Raw genomic sequence first — 23,971 nt, 5'->3', positions numbered from 1 at the left:
AAATGTATTACCCAATGGGATGCATTGGCTAATGCCCTTATTTAATATGCTCTTAAACCAGTGTTCTTTGTTCCTAAGATTTTATCCCAATTTATGCCTTCTAGGAAGGCTCGAACGTAGTTTATGGAAGTTGGCTCTTTTGAAATTCAGTGCCTTTGAATTCCCCTTATGTTTCCCATTTGTGTGAATTAACTGAAGCCAATTGACCTGTGATCGCCGTTTCCCAAATTGCCCCGTATTTCCACATCCCTGATCTGATCTGTATTGTTGGTAATCAGTAGATCCAGTAACACTTTATTTCTAGTTGGTGCGTCTACCATCTGAACCATGAAATTATCCTGCAAGACACTTAAGAACTGGCGAGCCTAAGCCCTTGTACACACGATCGGAGATTCCGACAACCAAATCCATCGGATTTTGTCCGACGGATTTTGTCCGAAACTGTTGTATACACACGGTCGGACGAAGTTGTCGGAAAATACGATCGTTCATAACGTGATGGCGTTATTTCGTTACGACGGGACTACGTTCAGGGCTAGTAGCCAATAGCTTTGATGTAGGAATTTGATCTGAGCATGCGTTGCACTATGTCCGATCGGAATTCTCTACACATGATCGGAGTATGTCCGATCAGAGCATTTTGTAGGAAAATATTTCTGGCAAGTTGGAAAATTTGGTCCGACGGATATTCCGACGGAAACAGTCCGATGCAGACCACACACAGTCGGAATATCCAACAAAACGCTCCAATCGGACACATTCCGTCGGAATCTCCGATCGTGTGTACAAGGGCTTAGATGAATGCTCGGTTCCCTCCACACAGTCTATGTCTTGTTAATTAAAATCCCCCATTATGATAACACTTCCCATCCTTGCTACTAATCCAAATTGTGATAGGAGATTCGTCTCTCCATCCTCCCTCAGGTTAAGGGGCCTATAGCATACTACCAGTATTATTTTCCCCTTAGCTTCCTCCCTCTTGACCTCTACCCATAAGGATTCCAACTCCTCCCTAGCTCTCTATTGAAATCAAGCAATGTAGTTCCCGCCAACCTCGCTCTCATCTTGCTCTGCCCCTTTTTCTCATGGCCATGCGAAGTCCCTTCCCCTGTGATTCAAGGCTGGATGTCTGGACCCGTCCATGTTCTTTTAACATTTTTTTATATGTACAGTATGACCATGTTGCTGTACACATGTTAAGAACTCCCCGTTTTTTCCTGAAGAAGCGGGCATTGCCCTGAGAAATTAGCTGAAACTTGCCACCCCATCTTGCTTGCTTTTTAACACCGGAACATCTACTGTTGTTTACATTTATACGTATTTGGTGTGTATTCAGTGAGAGCGCCATTCACACTTTCATCAACATGATTGTAACAGTATTTTAATGTAATCATTTTTAAATTAATATAATAAAAAATTGTTAATTGCTAATAACTACACACCCCTATTAATCACCCTGGGCACTCCTATAATTCTATAACCCGAAATATTGTTTCATAATTGGCAGGTTGTAAGACTTAGGCAAACCCTAAAATAAACGTGCTTACATGCTATATGTACTGAATTGTTTGTTACGATTCCAAGGCCACCCACAGCGTTATTGAAAATAATTGTTAGGAACTGAAAATGACGGCGTTGAAGAACGGAAATGATAATGGGTATCTCTCACTATAAAATGTATATATGGATATAACAGACTGTGCTCACCTGCTGTCCTGGTCTCCAGGTCTCACCTGGTCCCTTCCAAGCTGGGAGTTCCGAATTACTTTCCACCTGAGGGCGGTGACCATACAATCAGCCTATGATCAATGGAATAATAGAGGTCTATGGTCAAAAGCCACCTTATTAGGCCCCATTCACACACATATGGTACATGCATTTTAGGGGGAACCCTATTCATTTTTAATGGAACCCCAACTTATGTCAAGGTGGTCAACAATGTGGCTGACCCCTCATAACACCAGAGGTTGATTTACTAAAACTGGAGCACACAGACTTTGGGGCAGCTGTGTATCATAACCAGTGGCAGCTGGTGGTATATTTTTTTTTGAGGGGGCGGCGGGGCAAACAAACCCTGGCCCCAGTCGGTTCACAAGCATTCCCCCTTGGTAGGTCACCAGCCCCACACTTACTCCATCTACATCGCAAGCAGCACTTCCTCCAGGTGGAGTCTCCTCCTCCTGGTGCTTCACAGTGGCTTCCCCTGTGTCTCCTCCCCCTCAGCAGCCAACAGGATCGCTTCTCCTCTTGGCCAAGTGGGTGACAGGTCTCAGGACCTGCTTCCTGATTGGCAGGGAAGAGAATCAGGAAGGCAATAGTCAATATTAACTTGCTATTGTCACACAACCGGGTGGGATTCGGGGCGCAGTGGACTGCGCCCTGAGCTCATCCTTTTTTGAAGCCTATTAGAGCCTTTGGCTCAAATCACGTGCTTCTATTCTATTTAAAAAAATAAATAAAGTCCCATTGAAATCCATGCGTCAGGTGCCTTGCATGTATCTTAGGGGGCCGGACGCATGGATTGGAGGGGGCGGTGTCCCTGCGCCGTGCATTATGTGCCGCCACTGATCATAACTAGTTTCCAGGTTTTATTTTTAAAGCTTAATTGAACAAGCTGAACTTAAAAGCTGATTGGTTACCATGCACAGCTGCACCAGTTTTAGTAAATCATTATTGTGGAGTTTAAGTGAAAAAAAGAGTGACTTTAAAGGGGCAAGGTTGAAGAAATGTCATAAAAAAACCCCCCATAAAAGATAAAGGACAAATAAAGGAGGTACAGTAAAATGTGTGCTGTAACAATAAATTGACACCAAGATCATACAACTGCACATAATAAAAAGGACCATCCGGGTATTGGTTGAACTTGATCGGTTTCCACCTTATCAACTAGAACTATAAAAACAAACAAGGAAATTGGCACACGGCAAATATTATTCGCGGATTAAAACCTAGTACACACTATCAGTTTTTACTTCGTTCAAACCACCAGGCTGAAATATATATATACTCCCCTGACAGAATGGGACATTGACAGATCCCCGTTCTGGCCTTCTGAGGAGCGGTCACGGGACGCTGGTGGACATCGCGGCCCCCAGCCACACACATCGGCTCCGGCAATCAACTTTAATAATATTTCAGGGCATTGAGCGTTCCTTCTGACATCACCAAAAAGGGCCACACATAATATTTAGTTTATGTAATGCGACAAAAAGCTGTCAGAGACTGAAGACATGCAACAGGAGACAGTCAGAGGCTGGAGACGACAGTCAGAGGCTGCAGGAGATGGTCAAAGATGGTGTACATGCTACAGGAAATGTTGGAAGACTGAGAACATGCTTCAGGGGACAGTCATAGACTGGGAACACGCTTCAGGGGACAGTCATAGACTGGGAACATGCTTCAGGGGACAGTCATAGACTGGGGACATGCTTCAGGGGACAGTCATAGACTGGGAACACGCTTCAGGGGACAGTCATAGACTGGGGACACATTACATGAGATGGTTCGAGATCACTGCCATCACAGCCCCTTTGAATGTCCATACCATCACATTTGTGCTCTCTACATCCCACCTAAAATTCTACTTGTGGTACTGCAAGTTCCATTATAAAAGGGTCGGGGGGGGGACGGACAAAAACATAAAAAGGGACAAGTGATTGGACAGCTCCTAAGTTAGTACGATTGGCTAAAATAAAATTATTCAAACCATTTAACTACTAGAGCTCACTGTAAAAAAATATATATTTCCTTTATTGGCCTGAGTAAGAACCTAGCTAGGGAAAAAAAAAAAAAAAAAAAAAAAAAAAAAACACAAAATCTTGTCTGCAAAGGCTTTAAGGGCTTTACAATAAAAAAGACAAAGTGCCATGTAGTCTGGCACCATGGGTGTAGAAGATGGATCATTCTGTCAGGGCTGGGCTCAGCCCTTCCTTCTCAGAGCTGGCCGCTCAGCTGTCGGCTAATTGCCACCTCCCATCTCTCCAAAGTTACTCAGCTGTTGATGATCCTGCTCGTCAGTCCTGCCTACTTAAGCTGTCCAGCCCAGAGGAGCTCTGCCTTCGCCTTGGTCAACATCACAGAAGCCGAGATCCTATTCAAGACTTGCTTTGCTGACATCCCTTCTGGTTCCAGATCCTGCTTGCTGGCTGACTTCTGGCTTGACTGACTATCCGTTCCGGTTTACTGAACATTGTCTATGTTTTAACTACGTTTGTGTCAGAGCTGGGCTCAGCCCTTCCTTCTCTGAGCTAACCGCTCAGCTGTCAGCTAATTGCCAGCTCTCATCTCTCTCCACAGTTAACCAGCTGTTGTGGATCCGCTCGTCAGTCCTTAAAGTGGTTGTAAACCCATTACAACCACTTTGACCTACAGGTAAGCCTAGATTAAGGCTTACCTGTAGGTCCAAGAAATATCTCCTAAACCTATACGGTTTAGGAGAGATTTGCCCAAAGACAGTGAGCGCACTGAGCAAGCCGCAGTTAACGGCGATATGCACGAGTGGCGGCTCCCGTGCGCATGCGCGAGAGTGACGCCATCGCGGCTCCGACGAATGACTGCACCGGAGCAGCGAGACCCACCAAGAAGATGGAGGCTCCGGACTACAGGGGACAGCGGCGACTTCGCTGGCTCCTGTGTCAGGTAAGTGATGCATAGTAGTCCATTATGCTTTACCTTTGCAGGGAATCAAAGAGGAAGTAAACTCATCAGGGTTTACTTCCTCTTTAAAGATCTCTAGCTCACTTCATTCCTGCCTTCGCCTTGGTCACATCACAAGAAACCATCTCCTGCGTTCCTGTTTAAAGACTGGCTTTGCTGACATCCCTTCTGGCTCCAGATCCTGCTTGCTGTTCCTCTATTTGGATCACAGACTTCTGGCCTGGCTGATTACCCAATCTGGCTACTCAACTCTGGCTTGGCTGACTACCCGATCCGGTTACTGGACTCTGGCTATGCGTTGACTATGCTTACTCGATTTACCTTTTTATGTTTATTAATAAACTAGTGTGATTTAACCGTACTTCTGTCTTGGCCTGATTTCATGGTTTCCGACACATTCAGGGTCTTTTTGATGGCTCTTTTTGCTTCTTTTTTTTTTTTTTTGGTTGCCAATGTTAAACCCAAGCTCCCTCTCCAATCAGACAAAAACATTTGGAGATTAGTATACTATTATACCATTACTACGATATACTATTTGGCCAATAGGTTGTGGAGAACTGACCATGGACATCTATATGACCTTTTTGGACATCCCATTACAAAACCCAACGGCGATAACAGCCGACTTCATCCTAAAAGGAACTTTATTCAGACATTTAAAAAAAGAAAAAAAAACAAACAAACAGACCAGATTTGTAGAAGAGTAGGTCAAAGAAAACCTGAACACGTAGGTAGGTTTCTCTAGACAGGGTGGTTATGATTGTTGAGGACTGTGCCATCTACAACCTGTACTAGTAAAACTATGAATTTCAGCTTGTAAAAAGAGGTTTCATTATAATACATACAAAGCATTCGATCACATCGCAATGCCGCATATAGAACTATAAAGGGCAGAATTGTTTTACAGCCTTATGAGGAATGACAATTTGCGGGCGCCATTTCCCAGACACGCCTTTATCATTTACATTGCTGCGTTGCCCGTGGCACGTTTGCTAGAAAATATGTATCGGGATACATACAGCCTCCCTTGTAGTTAGATAACTTTTCAGACTTGCAGTTAAAAGGTGACCTTCAGTCATTTTTTCCATCTTTCCATCTATTAAATCTTCTGCCCTTCTTGTTGTTGTTGTTTTATCTTTGGATAGTCTGCCAGTAAATCCCTTATACAGCCCACTTCCTGTTTCTTGTCTGGTCATTGGCCTAGGCTTATGACATCATGCTTAACTCTCTCTCTCATTAGAGTTTGCCAGGAAGGGAGGGGGCGGGGGGGAGTCATAAGAGGGCCAATGAGAGCGGCAGAGCTGGAGGTGTGCCTCTGTGTCAATCGCACACTTACATCGGTCACTACCCTCAAGAAGCCCACAATCCAAGGTCCCCAACTCACACCCATATACCAGGGCCAATTTTGGACAATTAACCTACCTGCATGTCTTTGGAGTGTGAGAGGAAACCGGAGTACCCGGAGGAAACCCACGCAGGCACAGGGAGAACATGCAAACTCCAGGCAGGAACCAGCGACCTCTTTTACTGCTAGGCGAGAGTGCTACCCACTACACCACTGTGCCGCCCAACAGTGCACATAGTCTCTTCCTGTTCAGCACTGATTCTTGACATACAGTCAAGACAGCTGAATGGAGGAAAGGCACCCCCCTCCCACTCCCCATAGGCAAAGGAAGGAAGGAATGCTGGAAGAAAGCACTCTGCTAATCCATTTGTAGAAAAGTCTTGGGCCTCCAGAGGCCTAATGGTGACCTCAAGAGTCAGGGAGAGCTGACATCCTTCCTTGTGGAGTGGGTTACAAGGCATGGTGGCTGTAATGCAAGATGAAATGATGGGTGCCAGTCACTTTTTAAATGCGAACAAGAGAATTATTTTCTCTTAACAAGAACTGTGGGAGAGAGGGTTAGGGCCAGGACACCCTTCTATACAGGGAAAGGCCTCCAGCCGGACACCACATCTGTATAGGTAGGACCGCTGTCTCCTATGGCAACTGAACTTGTAACAGTCACTAAATGTAGTCATACATAACTTTTGTTAACACAGAACAGTCTGTTTCTTATCTCAGAGTATCCCACTGCAGATCTTCAATCATTGAGCTCCCAGTCTCTCATTAGACTTCCAGATCCCAGTTGTCACCGGATCTCCGGAGCTCTTCCACAGCTATCCTGCTGTATACGCCTCAAGCGTCACCCCCGCTGGGTCCCTGGCTTGGTAGTCGCTGGAGCCTTCTCACTTCTTCACTGTCCCCGGCTGGTGAGAAGACTGCTCTGGTACTGGCTCAAGCTCACACTGTAGTCTCCGGTAATAAGGTAGATGGCCCCTTAGTGGTGACAGCTTCCCTTCTACCTCTGACCACACCTGGTTTCCCCGTCCAGCTGAACCTTCACAACTCGGACTCCAATCCTGCAGGCCCAGCCCTACGCTGCTTCTCCTGCTCCTGGATAGGCCTTCATGCACCGCAGCAGCCAGGTGTCCACGGAATAGACCTCAGACTTCCGGGCCTAGCAACCCAGTGCTGCTTAATCACTTACCGACCAGCGCACGCCAATGTACATCCTATTTTTGAAGAGGGATATCTCGGTAACGGCAGCAGCTGCTGCCACAATCGAGATATCCATCTCTTCAGGCGCCGGTCGTCTGTACAATAACGGTGGTCTCAGCGGCGGATTCGCCGCAAGATCACCGCTATCGGTGGTGGGAGAGGTGCCCCTCCCGCACCTTCCGCCGCTTACCGGAGCCGTCGGTAGCGGCGGAGGCGATCGGGTCCTTTCGCTAGCTGGGTATGGAGACGAGTGAGGCCAAGATGGCTCCCCACTCGTCTCTATACCATAGGAGGGCGGAAGAGACGTCAAAACATCACTTCCGCCCATACCTCTTAAAAGGTATATATTTTTTTTAAATGTCATTTTTTTTTTTTTGTTGCGTTTTAGTCCAAATATGAGATCTGAGGACTTTTTGACCCCAAATCTCATATTTAAAAGGACCTGTCATGATTTTTTTCTATTACAAGAGATGTTTACATTCCTTGTAATAGGAATAAAAGTGATCCATTTTTTATTTTTATTTTTTTTAAACAGTGTTAAAATAAATAAAATCAATTAAAATAAATAAGAAAAAAAAAAAGGTTTTTAAAAACACCCCGTCACGACGAGCTCACGCACAGAAGCGAGCGCATACGTGAGTAGCGCCCGCATATGAAAACGGTGGTCAAACCACACATGTGAGGTATCGCCACGATCGGTAGAGCGAGAGCGATAATTCTAGCCCTAGACCTCCTCTGTAACGCAAAAAATGCAACCTGTAGAATTTTTTAAATGTCGCTTATGGAGGTTTTTGAGGCTAAAAGTTTGACGCCATTCCACGAGCGGGCGCAATTTTGAAGCGTGACATGTTGGGTATCAATTTACTCGGCGTACCATTATCTTTCACAATATAGTAAAAAAAAATTGGGCTAATTTTACTGTTGTCTTATTTTTTTATTCAAAAAAGTGAATTTTTTCCAAAAAAAGACCGCTGCGCAAATACGGTGTGAAAAAAAGTATTTCAATGACCGCCATTTTATTCTCTAGGGTGTTAGAAAAAAACAATATAAAATGTTTGGGGGTTCTAAGTAATTTTCTAGCAAAAAAAACAGTTTTAAACATGTAAACACCAAATCTGAAAAAGAGGCCTGGTCCTTAAGTGGTTAACATAGGTCTACCTAGACAGCCATACAGGTGGCACAGAACCCCGATCACCTGACTCCACCCAAATAAATAGGCTCTCCCAGCAGGCCAAGGGACTAAAGAAACCCTTGCCTATTGGCTGGGACACCCCATCTATTCATGATCTGTCCTTGTTATGCCCTTGTCGATCTAATGTCACCAGCCACAATGCCACCTAGTGACAGAAGAGGCTGGTTCTACCTTGGTTGTCAGAGAACTTGTCAGAAGTTACCATGCTGGTAACAGAAGAAGGGAGCAGCAGAAACACACGGGACTTTGGTCCAAGTGCTTTGGAGAGAGATAAGAAAACACTATAGATACATGTGCTTAGGTCAAATTTTATGAATGGGGTTTACATCCACTTTAAGTTGTACTCAAAAAGTATTAGTCGGAAAGGTTCACAGCAAAATCCCGATCTCCCAGATACATGGGTGGCGTTGGCACCTTATAATGCAAAAAGGGATGAAAAAAGATATCGTGTGAACAGCAATGAAAAGTCTAGAGCTGCATTTTTTCACCCGGTAATTCCTGGGATTTGGAGGCTATGCTCGGAGGTTGACGCATATAAATGACCAAGGCCTTGTCTGCTGGGAACGATTTCAGGATATAGGGATATGGGGGCTTTCTTCTGTACGTGATGGGTCTACAAAGGGCTGCAGAAGACGAATGATTTGTAGTACTCCTTGGACAAGCCAATTATATTTATATTTTTAACTGTAAGTTTTGGGCAGGGTTCTCATCCCCATCATGTGTATATTTGGAGAATATGAACCCATTTTTTTTTTCTCATTATGGGAAATATCTGCAGAAGAGCCATTTTTATGAGGCTTCAACATTACGGATGGAAAATGTGTCCATCAACAAGTTCCAAGTATCTATGGGCTCCCTGGGATTTGCGGTCGTATAACAGCGAAGACCCACCACAGTTCATGGTCTAATGTTAGACACCCCACCCTTAGTTTGAAGGAACTGTCCCTCTTAATTTTCCTCCTACTTTGTCCCTCTTTTCGGCCGGATGTACAGACCTCTAGAAAAAAAAAAAAGACGCTAATCAAAGTGTTACATTACTTCCAACCTCAGAGTTATTGCATTTTTCATTCTGAAAAAACAAGTATAAAAAGAAAAGCTCTTGTGGGTTCAATCAATCCCTTGGCTTATATATCACCATTGAGGTGTATTCTTTACTTACGTAAGTTCTGGTAAAAGCTATCCCTATTTCTCATCTTAAAAAGTTGGGCAAGCTCAAAAGGTCCCAGCAATGGGGACCTTTACAGAGAAGTATGGGATTGGGGGTTATTGCAGGTTTATACTAAACCTAGGTGGATGCAGCATTGGTGCGATGCCGCGTCTGTCCCCCGCCACCTCTTCACTGAGAACCGGGCGATCGAACATCACCACAAACGAATTGCACTCCCGTGACCCATAGGAGAAGCCCAGCCAAAAAACGAGCTCAGGCTGGACTTCTCCTTTAAGCCTACATTTCGGCCAGATATTCATCAATTGACTTGGGTTTACCCAACCTGTTGGATTTTTTTACATGCAATTACTGCCAGCAGCTATAGCCACTAGCAGTAATCACTAGGGGTGCCCTGTTGGATTGGCACACGCCACGAACCGCGGCCTTAGGAAAGGTCGCGGCTTCGGCCTAGCTCCGGAGCGGCGGCCATCTTTGTACACTCGGTAGCTGTTTACAATGTGATTGCTCCGTCAAATAACATGTCATGACGCCGGTTCCTCTCTCTCCTCTGTGTACTGATCTGTACAGTGGAGGGGAGAGATTGGAGGGCAGCAGCGCTGTGGGCTGGATCGGTAGTGCCCACAGCGCTGCTCTGTGACAATTGCAGTCACAGCCATCCCTCCATACTCCGCCAATACTCGGTGATACCCAGCCATACTCAGCCAATATTACAGTGGGGGAGATGTCCATTACAGTGGGGGAGATGACGTGGATATTGCAGTGGGGGAGATGACGTGGATATTGCAGTGGGGGAGATGACGTGGATATTGCAGTGGGGGAGATGACGTGGATATTGCAGTGGGGGAGATGACGTGGATATTGCAGTGGGGGAGATGACGTGGATATTGCAGCGGGGGAGATGACGTGGATATTGCAGCGGGGGAGATGACGTGGATATTACAGCGGGGGAGATGACGTGGATATTACAGCGGGGGAGATGACGTGGATATTACAGCGGGGGAGATGACGTGGATATTACAGCGGGGGAGATGACGTGGATATTACAGCGGGGGAGATGACGTGGATATTACAGTGGGGGAGATGACGTGGATATTACAGTGGGGGAGATGACGTGGATATTACAGTGGGGGAGATGACGTGGATATTACAGTGGGGGAGATGACGTGGATATTACAGTGGGGGAGATGACGTGGATATTACAGTGGGGGAGATGACGTGGATATTACAGTGGGGGAGATGACGTGGATATTACAGCGGGGGAGATGACGTGGATATTGCAGCGGGGGAGATGACGTGGATATTGCAGCGGGGGAGATGACGTGGATATTGCAGCGGGGGAGATGACGTGGATATTACAGTGGGGGAGATGACGTGGATATTGCAGCGGGGGAGATGACGTGGATATTACAGTGGGGGAGATGACGTGGATATTACAGTGGGGGAGATGACGTGGATATTCAGGTTTTTGCAAATTCAATTATTTGCTGATCCGAAAAATTATGCAATTCGTGACTCTGATCCGAGGAACGATCTGATCCACGAGTTTTTTGATCCGTTGCACCCCTAGTAATCACTGCGTTTTGCCTTCCGCGAAGGCTCCCTGCCGGCAGAGCACAATAGTGCGGCGGGAGCGATTTCCCCTATCAACACTGACTGGGGTTGAGTTACAAAAACTGGAGTGTAAAATCATGTGCAGATGTGCATGGTATGGTAGCCAATCAAGCTTCCAATTTTTTATTTATTTTTTGTCAAAGCGATTTATGTACATTGTAAAGATTATAATAACCTTTGTTGCAGATTCCGACTTTTTGTCATGCTGAAGAAATCCCTGTGCGTTTGTCTTTGCCTCTGTGCTGAGTCGGTCTAATGGGAGCGGGTTTCATAATTAACTGTCAGGTGTGGCGCTGCAGAGCACGAATGAGGAAACCTGCTGGGCCTGCATGCCTTTAGAATGGTTCCTATTGAAAAGTATCACTTAAAAAAAATGAAATTTTTGCTGCAGGGGATGCCTGAAATCTTACTTTGTATCTTAGTTCAGACTTCTGGGAAAAATCAGTGAGCCAATCACATGAGCAGGAAATGATGTTCCTGTGGAGAGGTCAGTACATAGAACAACTCCAGGTGGCCATATTGCTTTGTATTCTCAGAAAATTACTATAAATAATAAATTTTTCCCCCACGAAAGTGGAGTTTCCCTTTAAACGTACAATTGCTGTGTGGATGGAACTGGTAAATCTGGGATTCGGCATACCTGCCTGTGGCTCCCTGCCAGGACACGAGATTAGTTACAAGCAGGTCCTCGCTGTGCAATGCTCCCGATGGATATCATGGCCATAGCTGGGAGTCACTGGGCAGGTCACCCATCTCCTCAACTCAGTGCTCTTTTATTAACCGGTTCCCGACCGGCGCACGCCGATGTACGTCGGCAGAATGGCACGGGCAGGCATATTGGCGTACAGGTACATCCAATCTTTAATGCCGCCTTGCTCGCGTTCCGGTTGGGACCCCCGTGAGTCTGGTCACGGGCCCCGTGGACTCGATCGCCGTGGGCATACCCGCGATCGTCTCACGGGGCGGCTGAACGGAGAAATGCTGTTGTAAACAGCATTTCCCCATTCTGCCTAGCAACTAGTGACACTGATCTCTGCTCCATGTGATTGGAGCAGAGATCAGTGTTCACTAAATGAAAGCCCAGTCCCCCACAGTTAGTAACACGCCCCTAGGACACACTTAGCCCCTACACTGCCACCCCCTGGTTAACCCCTTCACTGCCAGAGTCATTTGTGTCAAAAATGGCCGATGTGTTCGCCATAATGTCGCAGTTACAAAAAAAAAAAAAAAACGCTGATTGCCGCCATTACTAGTAAATAAAAAAAATTATTTATAAAAATGCCATAAAACTATCCCCTATTTTGTGAACGCTATAACTTTTGCGCAAACCAATCGATTATTGCGATTTTTTTTTTTTAACAAAAATATGTAGAATACGTATCAGCCTAAACTGAGGGAAAAAAAATGTTTTTTTTAAATATATATATATATATATTTGGGGGATATTTATTATAACAAAAAGTTAATTTTTTTTTTTTTTCGAAATTGTCGCTCTATTTTTGTTTATAGCGCAAAAAATAAAAACCGCAGGAGATCATATACCACCAAAAGAAAGCTCTATTTGTGGGGAAAAAAAAAGGGACGTCAATTTTGTTTAGGAGCCACGTCACACGACCGCGCAACTGTCAGTTAAAGCGACGCAGTGCCGAATCGCAAAAAGTGGTCTGGCCTTTGACCAGCAAAATGGTCCGGGGCTGAAGTGGTAAAAAAAAAAAAAAAAGTCTACAGAGATCGGTTCTCAGTTCCGTCATCTGTCAAAACCGTCTCTGGATATATTCCTGCGTTCGCCAAGAGCGACGGCTGTGCGCAGGAGACCCCGGGGACGCCGGTGCTCAACAAATCACTCAGAAATGATATACACATCGCCTGACACATGCAGAACACGCAGGATGGAGGAGCAAAAATACATTCAAAAAGGTGTCTACTCCGCATCGTAAATAAGCTTTTGGGAACACGGCCCTTCTGCTTCACAACAGGTTTGCTTTATCTGTATTAGAGAGGATTGTGGGATATGCCGACACAAGGTAAAGAATACATAACCACTTAAGGACCAAGCAAGTTAAAATCATTTTTTATTTTTTTTTGCTAGAAAATGACTTAGAACCTCCAAAACATTATACAGTAAAACCTCGGATTTGCGAGCATAATTCCTTCCAGAAACACGCTTGCAATCCAAAGCACTTGTATATCAAAGCGAATTACCCCATAAGAAATAATGGAAACTCAGATGATTCGTTCCACAACCATTTATTCATCGACCCTTCAGTTTATAGTCCTTATAAAAAGATTATGGCGATGTGCTCAGGTTGTGTAACGATAAAATGTCCATCCACACATGGAAGCCTCCACAAGGGGATTAGAAGAAAAATCCAGCAGGAGCTCCAGAGTATAAAAAGAGAAGAGAGGCGCCTCTAAGTGTAGCAATATGTTGCTAAATGTTGTATCTTCATTAAATGTCTCCATATTGCTACACTAATGCCGCGTACACACGGCCGGAATTTCCGATGGAAACAGTCCGATGGGAGCTTTTCATCGGATTTTCCGACCATGTGTACACCCATCGGTCTTTTTCTGTCTGCATTTCCACCGGTCTTTAGATTGAGAGCCTGTTCTTAATTTTTTCAACGGAAAACCTTTCTATTGTATTTTTCGATTGTGTGAATGCAATTCCAACACGCAAAATTCCGCCGCATGCTTGGAAACAATTCGACGCGTGCTCGGAAGCATTAACCGGTTCCCGACCAGCGCACGCCGATGTACGTCGACAGAATGGCACGGGCAGGCATATTGGCATACAGGTACGTCCAATCTTCAATGCCGCCCTGCCATCGGGAGTGCGCCGCCGGTGGTGCGCTCCCGCGCTGGTCGGGGCCCCCGTGAGTCCGGTCGCGGGCATACCCGCGATCGTCTCACGGGACGGCTGAATGGAGGAAATGCCGTGTAAACAGCATTTCTCCATTCTGCCTAGCAACTAGTGACGCTGATCTCTGCTCCATGTGATTGGAGCATAGATCAGTGTTCACTAAATGAAAGCCCAACCCCCCCACAGTTAGTAACACACCCCTAGGAACACTTAACCCCTACACTGCCACCCACAAGCCTATTACCATACCACTGATACCAGTCCTGAAAAGAACCTTTGTGGAACTAATAGTAACAGCTACTGTTTAACCACTTGCCGACCAGCGCACGGCGATGTACGTCGACAGAATGGCACGGGCAGGCAAATGGGCGTACATGTACGTCCCTTTAAATTTGGCGCCCTGCCATCGGGAGAGCGCCGCCGGCGGCGCGCTCCCCCGCTGGTCGGGACCTCCGTGAGTCCGGTCGCGGGACCCGCGGACTCGATCGCCACGGGCATCCCCGCGATCATCTCACGGAGCGGCCGAATGGAGGAAATGCAAAGTAAACAGCATTTCTCCATTCTGCCTAGCAACTAGTGACGCTGATCTCTGCTCCATGTGATTGGAGCATAGATCAGTGTTCACTAAATGAAAGCCCAACCCCCCCCACAGTTAGTAACACACCCCTAGGAACACTTAACCCCTACACTGCCACCCACTGGTTAACCCCTTCACTGCCAGTGTCATTTACACAGGAATCACTGCATTTATATAGCAGTGATTACTGTATAAATGACAATGGTCCCAAAAATGTGTCAAAAATGTCCGATGGGTACCCCACAATGTCGCAGTCAGAATAAAAAAAAAAAAAAAAAAAAAAAAATAAAAAAAAATAAAAAAATCGCTGATTGCCGCCATTACTAGTAAAGAAAAAAAATAATAAAAAATGATTAATAAAAATGCTATAAAACTATCCCCTATTTTGTAAATGCTATAACTTTTGCGCAAACCAATCAATAATCGCTTATTGCGATTTTTTTACCAAAGATATGTAGAAGAATACGTAATGGCCTAAACTGAGAGAAATTTTTTTTTTAATATATATTTTTGGGGGATATTTATTATAACAAAAAGTAACAAATAATGCGTTTTTTTCAAAATTGTCGCTCTATTTTTGTTTATAGCACAAAAAAATTAAAATCGCAGGGGTGATCAAATACCACCAAAAGAAAGCTCTATTTGGGGGGAAAGAAATGACGTCAATTCTGTTTGGGAGCCACGTCGCACGACCGCGCAATTGTCAGTTAAAGCGACGTAGTGCCGAATCGCAAAAAGTGGTCTGGTCTTTGACCAGCAAAATGGTCCGGTCTGCAAGTGGTTAAACTTCCCTTTTATAGTGCCGAACGTGTTGTATGTCGCGGTGTTATTGACCGTCGGAATTTGGTGTGACCGTGTATAGGCAAGACAGTTTGAGTGAAATTCCGTCGGAATTCCGACGGGAAAACCATCAGAGCTTTTTCCGACAAGAATTCCGATCGTGTGTGCGCGGCATTAGAGGCGCCTCTCTTCTCTTTTATACTCAGTTGTGGCATGATGCTACTTGTATATCAAGTCAAAATTTAGCTCGTCTAGCAAAACGCTCTCAAACCAAGGTTTGAGGCCGCGTACACACGCGGGGACTGTTCGCTCAACTTTGTCCGCTGAACAGTGTTTCGGCGGACAGTCCGCTCGTGTGTGGGCTTTCAGCGGACAGTTTCAGCGGACAGTCTGCTGAACAAAGTTTTTCGGAAATTCCGAAAAACTGTCCGCTGAAACTTTGTTTCAGCGAACAGTCCCCTCGTGTGTAGGCTTGTTCGTCAAACTAAGTTCCGCGCATGCTCAGAAAGGATTTACACGCCGAAGTTTGCATTGCAGTGTATAGGACGTCGTTTTCTAGTCCCGTCGTACGTGCCGTTCACGTCACCGCGCACGGTTTCAGCGGACTGTTCGTTCGTCGTGTGTGGCCAAGTCCGTCCATGCTAATTTTGAGCGGACTGTCCGCTGAAACTGTTTGACGGACAAAGTTGAGCGAACAGTCCCCGCGTGTGTACGCGGCCTCACTGTATATTTATTTTTTCAGACACCCTAGAGAATAAATTGGCCGTTGTTGCAATACTTTATGCCGCATCGTATTTGCGCAGCGGTCTTACAAACGCAATTTTTTGGGAGAAAAAAATAAAATAAAAAAGGGGACTTCTTTTAATTAAAAAAAAATAAGAAACAGTAAAGTTAACCCAATTCGTTTTTATGATGTGAAAGATAATATTACGGCAGGTAAACATTTCACGCTTCAAAATTGCGCCCGCTCGTGGAATGGCGGCATACTTTGACCCATAAAAAAAAATCTCCATAGGCAACGTTTAAAAAAATTCTACAGGTTACCAGTTGAGGTACAGAGGAGGTGTGTGGTTTGAACACCGTTTACATATGCAGGCGCGCCTTACGTATGCGTTCAATTCTGGGCACGAGCACGGAGGTATGGGGCGCCTAAAAAAATGCTTTTTCTTATTTTACTTTTAATTTTTACACTGTCCAGTTAAAAAAAAATGTTTTGGATCACTTTTATTCCTATTTCAAGGAATGTAAACATCCCATATAATAGAGGAAAAAAAAAAAAGCATGATAGGTCCTCTTTAAACGTGAGATCTGGGGTCAAAAAGACCTCACATCTCATATTTACATTTGCAATAAAAAATAATTAAAAAAAATTAAAAAATTGCCCTTTAAGGCCATTGGGCAGCAGTGACGTTTGATGTCGCTTCCGTCATCCAACGTCATTGAGTCGAGCGGTGGGCCCATCATTTCCTAATCAGGAATGGAGAATAAATCTCTAGAAATATATCATATTCGTCCCAAACAATACTGGTTGCCTCTACTGCCCGCTTCCCAGAAGCAGTTCTTCTTCCAGCGCAGAGAAGACCCGTGTAGAACCTCATGCAATGACCTGCCTGTCCTAATACTGGAATGGCTTCTGGGAATCATGTGGTGGCATTCCTTAGGGTTGGGTGGAAACATTGCCTGTAAAAAGGTCACCAGTATCAGTAACCCCCCAATGAACTTTTCCTATTTGCTCAAAAAAAAAAAAAAAATTGGACAATCATTGAACAGAATTATAGGGGTTGGACCACTTGCCCTGATTCAGTTGATAGAAACCGTTTTGATAGTGGAAATACCAGGGCTGCGGGTGGGATATACTATAGTCTACATCCTGAAGAAGGACCCTTGATTTATAGGGATGCTGGTACCTTCCAATATGGGCAATTGACCTTGCCAGGCATAGACATCCATTCTTAATGATATCAGATAAAACCCTTCTCTGCAATAGACCGTTTAAGGCGTTGGTCTCCAAGCTGCACATCCTGCCTGCGGACCAGATGTGGTCCTTTGTTTACTTTTATCTGGCCCATGGGCCATTATTCCCCCCACTGTCAGCAACATAATAATGGCGGGGCACTATGCCTCCCACCGACACCCAACGGCGGGGCACTATTCCTCCCACCGACACCCAACGGCGGGGCACTATTCCTCCCACCAACACCCAACGGCGGGGCACTATTCCTCCCACCGACACCCAACGGCGGGGCACTATTCCTCCCACCGACACCCAACGGCGGGGCACTATTCCTCCCACCGACACCCAACGGCGGGGCACTATTCCTCCCACCGACACCCAACGGCGGGGCACTATTCCTCCCATCGACACCCAATGGCGGGGCACTATTCCTCCCACCGACACCCAACGGCGGGGCACTATTCCTCCCACCGACACCCAACGGCGGGGCACTATTCCTCCCACCGACACCCAACGGCGGGGCACTATTCCTCCCATCGACACCCAACGGCGGGGCACTATTCCTCCCATCGACACCCAACGGCGGGGCACTATTCCTCCCATCGACACCCAACGGCGGGGCACTATTCCTCCCACCGACACCCAACGGCGGGGCACTATTCCTCCCACCGACACCCAACGGCGGGGCACTATTCCTCCCACCGACACCCAACGGCGGGGCACTATTCCTCCCACCGACACCCAACGGCGGGGCACTATTCCTCCCACCGACACCCAACGGCGGGGCACTATTCCTCCCATCGACACCCAACGGCGGGGCACTATTCCTCCCATCGACACCCAACGGCGGGGCACTATTCCTCCCATCGACACCCAACGGCGGGGCACTATTCCTCCCATCGACACCCAACGGCGGGGCACTATTCCTCCCATCGACACCCAACGGCGGGGCACTATTCCTTCCACCGACACCCAACGGCGGGGCACTATTTCTCCCATCGACACCCAACGGCGGGGCACTATTCCTCCCATCGACACCCAACGGCGGGGCACTATTCCTCCCACCGACACCCAACGGCGGGGCACTATTCCTCCCATCGACACCCAACGGCGGGGCACTATTCCTCCCACCGACACCCAACGGCGGGGCACTATTCCTCCCTCCGACACCCAACGGCGGGGCACTATTCCTCCCACCGACACCCAACGGCGGGGCACTATTCCTCCCATCGACACCCAACGGCGGGGCACTATTCCTCCCATCGACACCCAACGGCGGGGCACTATTCCTCCCACCGACACCCAACGGCGGGGCACTATTCTTCCCACCGACACCCAACGGCGGGACACTATTCCTCCCACCGACGGGACACTATTCCTTCCACCGACACCCAGGGTGGGATACTATTCCTCCCACCGACGGGAAACTCCACTGACACCAAAGACGGGACATTACTCCTCCCACTGACACCGACCGCACACTATTCCTCCCACTGACACCAACAACGGCACACTATTCCTCCCACTGACACCAATGATGGGGCACTATTCCTCCCACTGACACCAATGATAGGGCACTATTCCTTCTGCTGACACCAATAACGGGACACTATTCCTTCCGCTGACACCAACGATGGGACACTATTCTTTCCGGTGACACCAACGACGGGACACTATTCCTTCCGCTGACACCAACGACGGGACACTATTCCTTCCGCTGACACCAACGACGGGACACTATTCCTTCCGCTGACACCAACGACGGGACACTATTTCTTCCGCTGACACCAACGACGGGACACTATTCCTTCCGATGACACCAATGATGGGACACTATTCCTTCCGATGACACCAACGACGGGACACTATTCCTTCCGCTGACACCAACGACGGGACACTATTCCTTCCGCCGACACCAACGACGGGACACTATTCCTTCCGCCGACACCAACGACGGGACACTATTCCTTCCGCCGACACCAACGACGGGACACTATTTCTCCCACTGACACCAACAATGGGGCACCATTACTCATAGCAATAATGGGACATCATTTACTCCACTAGAGTTTGAAGGACAGTAAACTGGCCCTTTGTTTAGAAAGTTTGAAGATCCTGGTTTAAGGCAACCACACTTTCCACAACTTTTGTGCCAAAATCTCTTCTTCACTACACAGGAGACCTCAAGGCAGGGATGAGTATGTGGTGGAAGGGTTGGAGAGAGTTAAACGTCTCAGTAAACCGAAGGAGCTGCATCTGCTGAGGAGACTCCATGTAGTTGGGTGGGTGAAGGTGGTTAACAGGTCACTCTCTTTTATTGCTTTTGTGTTATATTCCTTTTTTTTTTTTTTTTATCTAATGAATTTTCTCATATCCGGTGACTGCAGAAACTCCCCAAATATACAGCCTGTTGGTGAGGCCATGAAGCCTTCTGAGCCGAGACCTGCGTGGAGGTCAGCTTTTCAGGGCGGCCGTATTTTATGAATCAATAAAACTGAAGGAGATGGAAGGGGGGAAAGAAAAAAAAAAAAAAATTAAAAATTGGAAAATAAATCTCCGAAACCTGCCTTTTATCACTTCATATTTTTTCCCCCCTTCTCCGAAAAACCTACTTTTTAATTAATGTCAAATGCTGAGGTAACATTTTGTGCTAAATGTCAAAGCCGTTCCATTTTATCACTGCCTGAAATCCCTAACTGTTGTTATGTCGGCCAAACACACGCCGGTCTTTAGCGCATACGAGGAAATAACATTGAAGCCGACAAAACGCCCCAATTTCCAGCCGTTCCTTGCGGACAACGAGCAGTGGCTGCATTTAACCTCCTCGCTATAAATGGCTTTCTAGCGGCAAAAAAAAAAAAAAAAACACACAACACAAGAATTGTTTTAACTTTTTTGCAGAATTTTTTTATTTTATTTTTTTTAATTTTTTTTACCACTTCCCCCGGGTAGATATCATGTAACGTCATTTACTTTAAGTGGAAATATCGGGATGATGGGTGCAGCTACAGCCATCAAACAGATATCTTTTTTTTTTTTTTTTTTCAGTTGGCGATTCCCTACAGTGTAAAAGCCATCCTAGAGGCTGTTTAGCCGCTTGATTGCTTTTATGGGTGGTGGGAGGGAGAAGATATTAAAAGATGAAATTGTAAAAAATAAAAATAAAAAAATAATAATATTAAAAGATACTAAACTACTGACACCCTCCTGCCCTACCAACACTTTCCACTAACTAAAGCCCCTGTTCCCAGAAGAACTGTGAAAAAAAAAAAGGATTAAAGAAAAAAAATATTAAAAACACAATAGTAAATAATAAGATAATAATAATAAAAAAAAAAAAAAACTAAAAATTACTGACACTGTTTGCTAACCCCCCCCCCCCAAATCATTATGAAAAAAAAAATAAAAAAATTGTAAAAAATAAAAATCCAACCACTGCTCTGACACTATCAAATGGCCCCTTAAATATTATACAAAAAAAATTGAAAAATAAAAAAAACGACTGACACCGTCCACTGTCCTACTGACGCCATCCCCCACATACTACTACCTGGGACTTATCAGCTATCAAACTCCAGCCAATGGAATGGGGGTATGGGTGGGGTGCTACGTGTATGTGGCTCCACCCCTCTTTTAAGTGGCCCAATAATTGGCTGGTGCTTGATAGCTGCTCGGTCCCGCCTGCTCCAACATCACTGCTGAGTTTTGACAGCTGGTCTCCCTGCAAGAAGTTACATGATATGACAGCTTCAACACATTGAGCGGCTCTTGCAAGACTCACCATCTGCTGCATGTGAAACTCCCCCTCTCCTCTGTCGGTTCCCATCAGTGTCAACCAGTGCTTCCAATTAGTGCCACCTTTCAGTACCCAGTGCTGCTCATCAGTGCCAACCAATGCCACCTAGCAGTGCCAATTAGTGCCTCCCATCAGTGGCAACTGATGCCACCTAGCAGTGCCAATCAATGCTGCCTATCAGTGCCACCGCCCATTAGTGCTGCCTATCAGTGCCACTGCCACCTATCAGTGCCAACTATCATTGCCAATCAGTGCCCATCAATGCTGTCAATCAGTGCCACCCACTACTCACCTGAACATACTACCCACCTCCATACACTCCTATTTGACATTACCGCATTCTGCACTATGCAAGTCATCTCAGATGCTATTAAACCACACCCGGTTTAAGCCACGCCCAATATTTAGCGCACTTTAAGCCACACCCACATCTCACTACACGCGCAGCATGTTTTTTTTTTTTTTTTTTTTAAATCAATGACTAGGGTCCACGGATTTCACGATACGCCCCTTTGAAGGGGGTAAAACCCCTCTTGATTTTTCTCTGCTTCTACCTGAATTTTTTTTAGAATTAGTCTCTTTAAGAGCTGTAATGTGTAGAGCCACCGCCATCAGGTGTGGCGCATTGTAGGAGGAGATGCAAGGACGGCGGTACAGAGAATTGGTTCCAGATTGGCATCGGGAGCACAGAACAGAGACATTGACCTCCGGTTAGCACCGGGGTCCTCCATTGGTGGCCTCCTCCACTTCAAAAGGTATTGAGGGATCCCATTTCATCACCCCAGATAAGTTATGTAACGTAAGACCCCATTCATCTCATCCAACCTTCTCCTCTGGGAAAGACAAAATTCTGAGCGCTTCCAGGGAAACGCACACCGCCCCGTACACCACCATATCCTGGACCAATCACAGGCCTGCTTTTATTATTTTTTTGTTTATTAATGTCTCCTACAATCACCGAGAGAGTGGATGACGCCCACACTTGGGTGTCAAAAACTCCACTTTTATGGGCATATTTTTTTTTTTTTTTTTTTTATGCCTCTAAACCCACGTTAGCTTATGTGTCCTTACACGCAAACAGGCATTTCAGCTCCGTTCACACACTCATGCGACTCAAAAGTCACCGACTTTGTGAATTTACACTCTCTGGCACTCAAGTCACATCAAAGTAGTGCAGGAACCATTTCAAAGTCGCATAGATCCGAACGGGTGCCATTAAAAAACAATGGGCTGCAACTTGTCCTGCGACTTTATCCAAAGTCGCTTGAGAAGTCGCACAAGTGTGAGTGGCGCCTCAGAGGCAGAGAAAAAACAAACAACATTTGCGCATTTAGGAGAGAAGCATCTAGGCAAAAATAAAAATAAATAAAAAAACACCCAATGCCCCTAAAATGCACCCGAGGTCGCATTCCCCACCTGGGTGTTTTGAATCGCGGGCAGAAGTCGCCAGCAAAAAAAAAATAAAAAAATAAAATCACACAATGCGAATTTCAGATGCCATTTATTTTATTGGCACCTAAAAAAATCGCACAGCAACCGCAGCAAACCACATCGTGCGAAGTTTGTCTCCCCAAAAGAAGCTCAAGATACTTTTTTTTTTTGGCAACAAGCTTCATGCGATTCGGATTGCAGTGCGATTTATTGCGCTGTGTTTTTAGTAGACATGTGCAATCGTTCTGAATTCATTATTTAATAAATTTCAACAAACTCGTTAAATCGGAAACGTCTGAAAAAAAATAAAAAACACAATCGCACTATCGTTAGCAGGAGGCCAAGGGCCCGTCCATACTGGCACATTGTGGTGTACAATGTATGGTCAAGCCCAGTGTAATCGGTTGTGGTGCCATGGAGAGGCATTTAGCGCCCCCGGGTTCACACCGAATTCAGCTTTGAAATTGCGCTACTTCACAGCCGCCGGTCGGGGCGATTTCACGCACAGCTTGCCGCACATCTGAGCAATTTCATGCACAGATATCAATGCAAGTCGCACATGAAAAGTCGGAGTCGCACCGATTTGAACGGTTCCACAGGCACAAATAGGATGCGACTTGTCAGGAGATTTCGAACTGACAAAAAAAAAAAAAAATCACACGACATGTTCAAAACGCCTCTCCGTGTTATTCTATGTGGCCATGCACGCGCAGGCTTTTAGGAGCTGTAAGATCCCATTCACACCTGAGCGTTTTGTAGCCCTACGCCTGAAGCTACAAAACGCTGGAGGGGAAAAAATACATTATTCTCAATGGAGATGGTTCACATCTCCACTCCAAGTTGCCTGAAGCCGAACGCCTGAAGCTCAAACAAGTTCCGGACCCTTTTTTGTCGTGCGAATCGGGCTGATTTGGGCGTTTTCATTCCCATAGAAACTAATGGAAACGCTTGATTCAAGCGTTTAGCGCGGCAACGAGCGTTTCTATGGGCGTTTTGACGCTGTATCTGCTCAATGCTTAACATTGGTGACCTTTTGCCCTGTACAAATTCGCGAGAAAACGCGGCAAAAAACGCCGCGAATCGCGGTAAAAAACGCAGCAATTGCGGTAAAAAACGCCGCAAAAAACGCTTGAAAAAGCTACGCTCAGGTGTGAATGCAGCCTAAGGGCCGGTTCACACTGCAGGCGATGCGAGGCGACACCGACTTGCCTCGCCGCGACCTGCCGCGACCTCAGCGGCAACTTGCAGATGACTTCTGTATAGAAGTCAATGCAAGTCGCCCCGAGGTCGCCCGAAAGTAGTACAGGAACCTTTTTTCTGAGTCGGAGCGACTCGAGTCGCTCCTCTCAGAACGGTTCCATTGTACAGAACGGGGGCGACTTGTAAGATAGCGGCGAGGCA

Source organism: Lithobates pipiens, unplaced genomic scaffold (assembly GCF_037356315.1).
Source record: "Lithobates pipiens isolate NorthernLeopardFrog02 unplaced genomic scaffold, aLitPip1_a1.2 Scaffold_28, whole genome shotgun sequence".
Classification (NCBI taxonomy): Eukaryota; Metazoa; Chordata; class Amphibia; order Anura; family Ranidae; genus Lithobates; species Lithobates pipiens.
Note: the sequence above shows the minus strand (reverse complement) of the source record.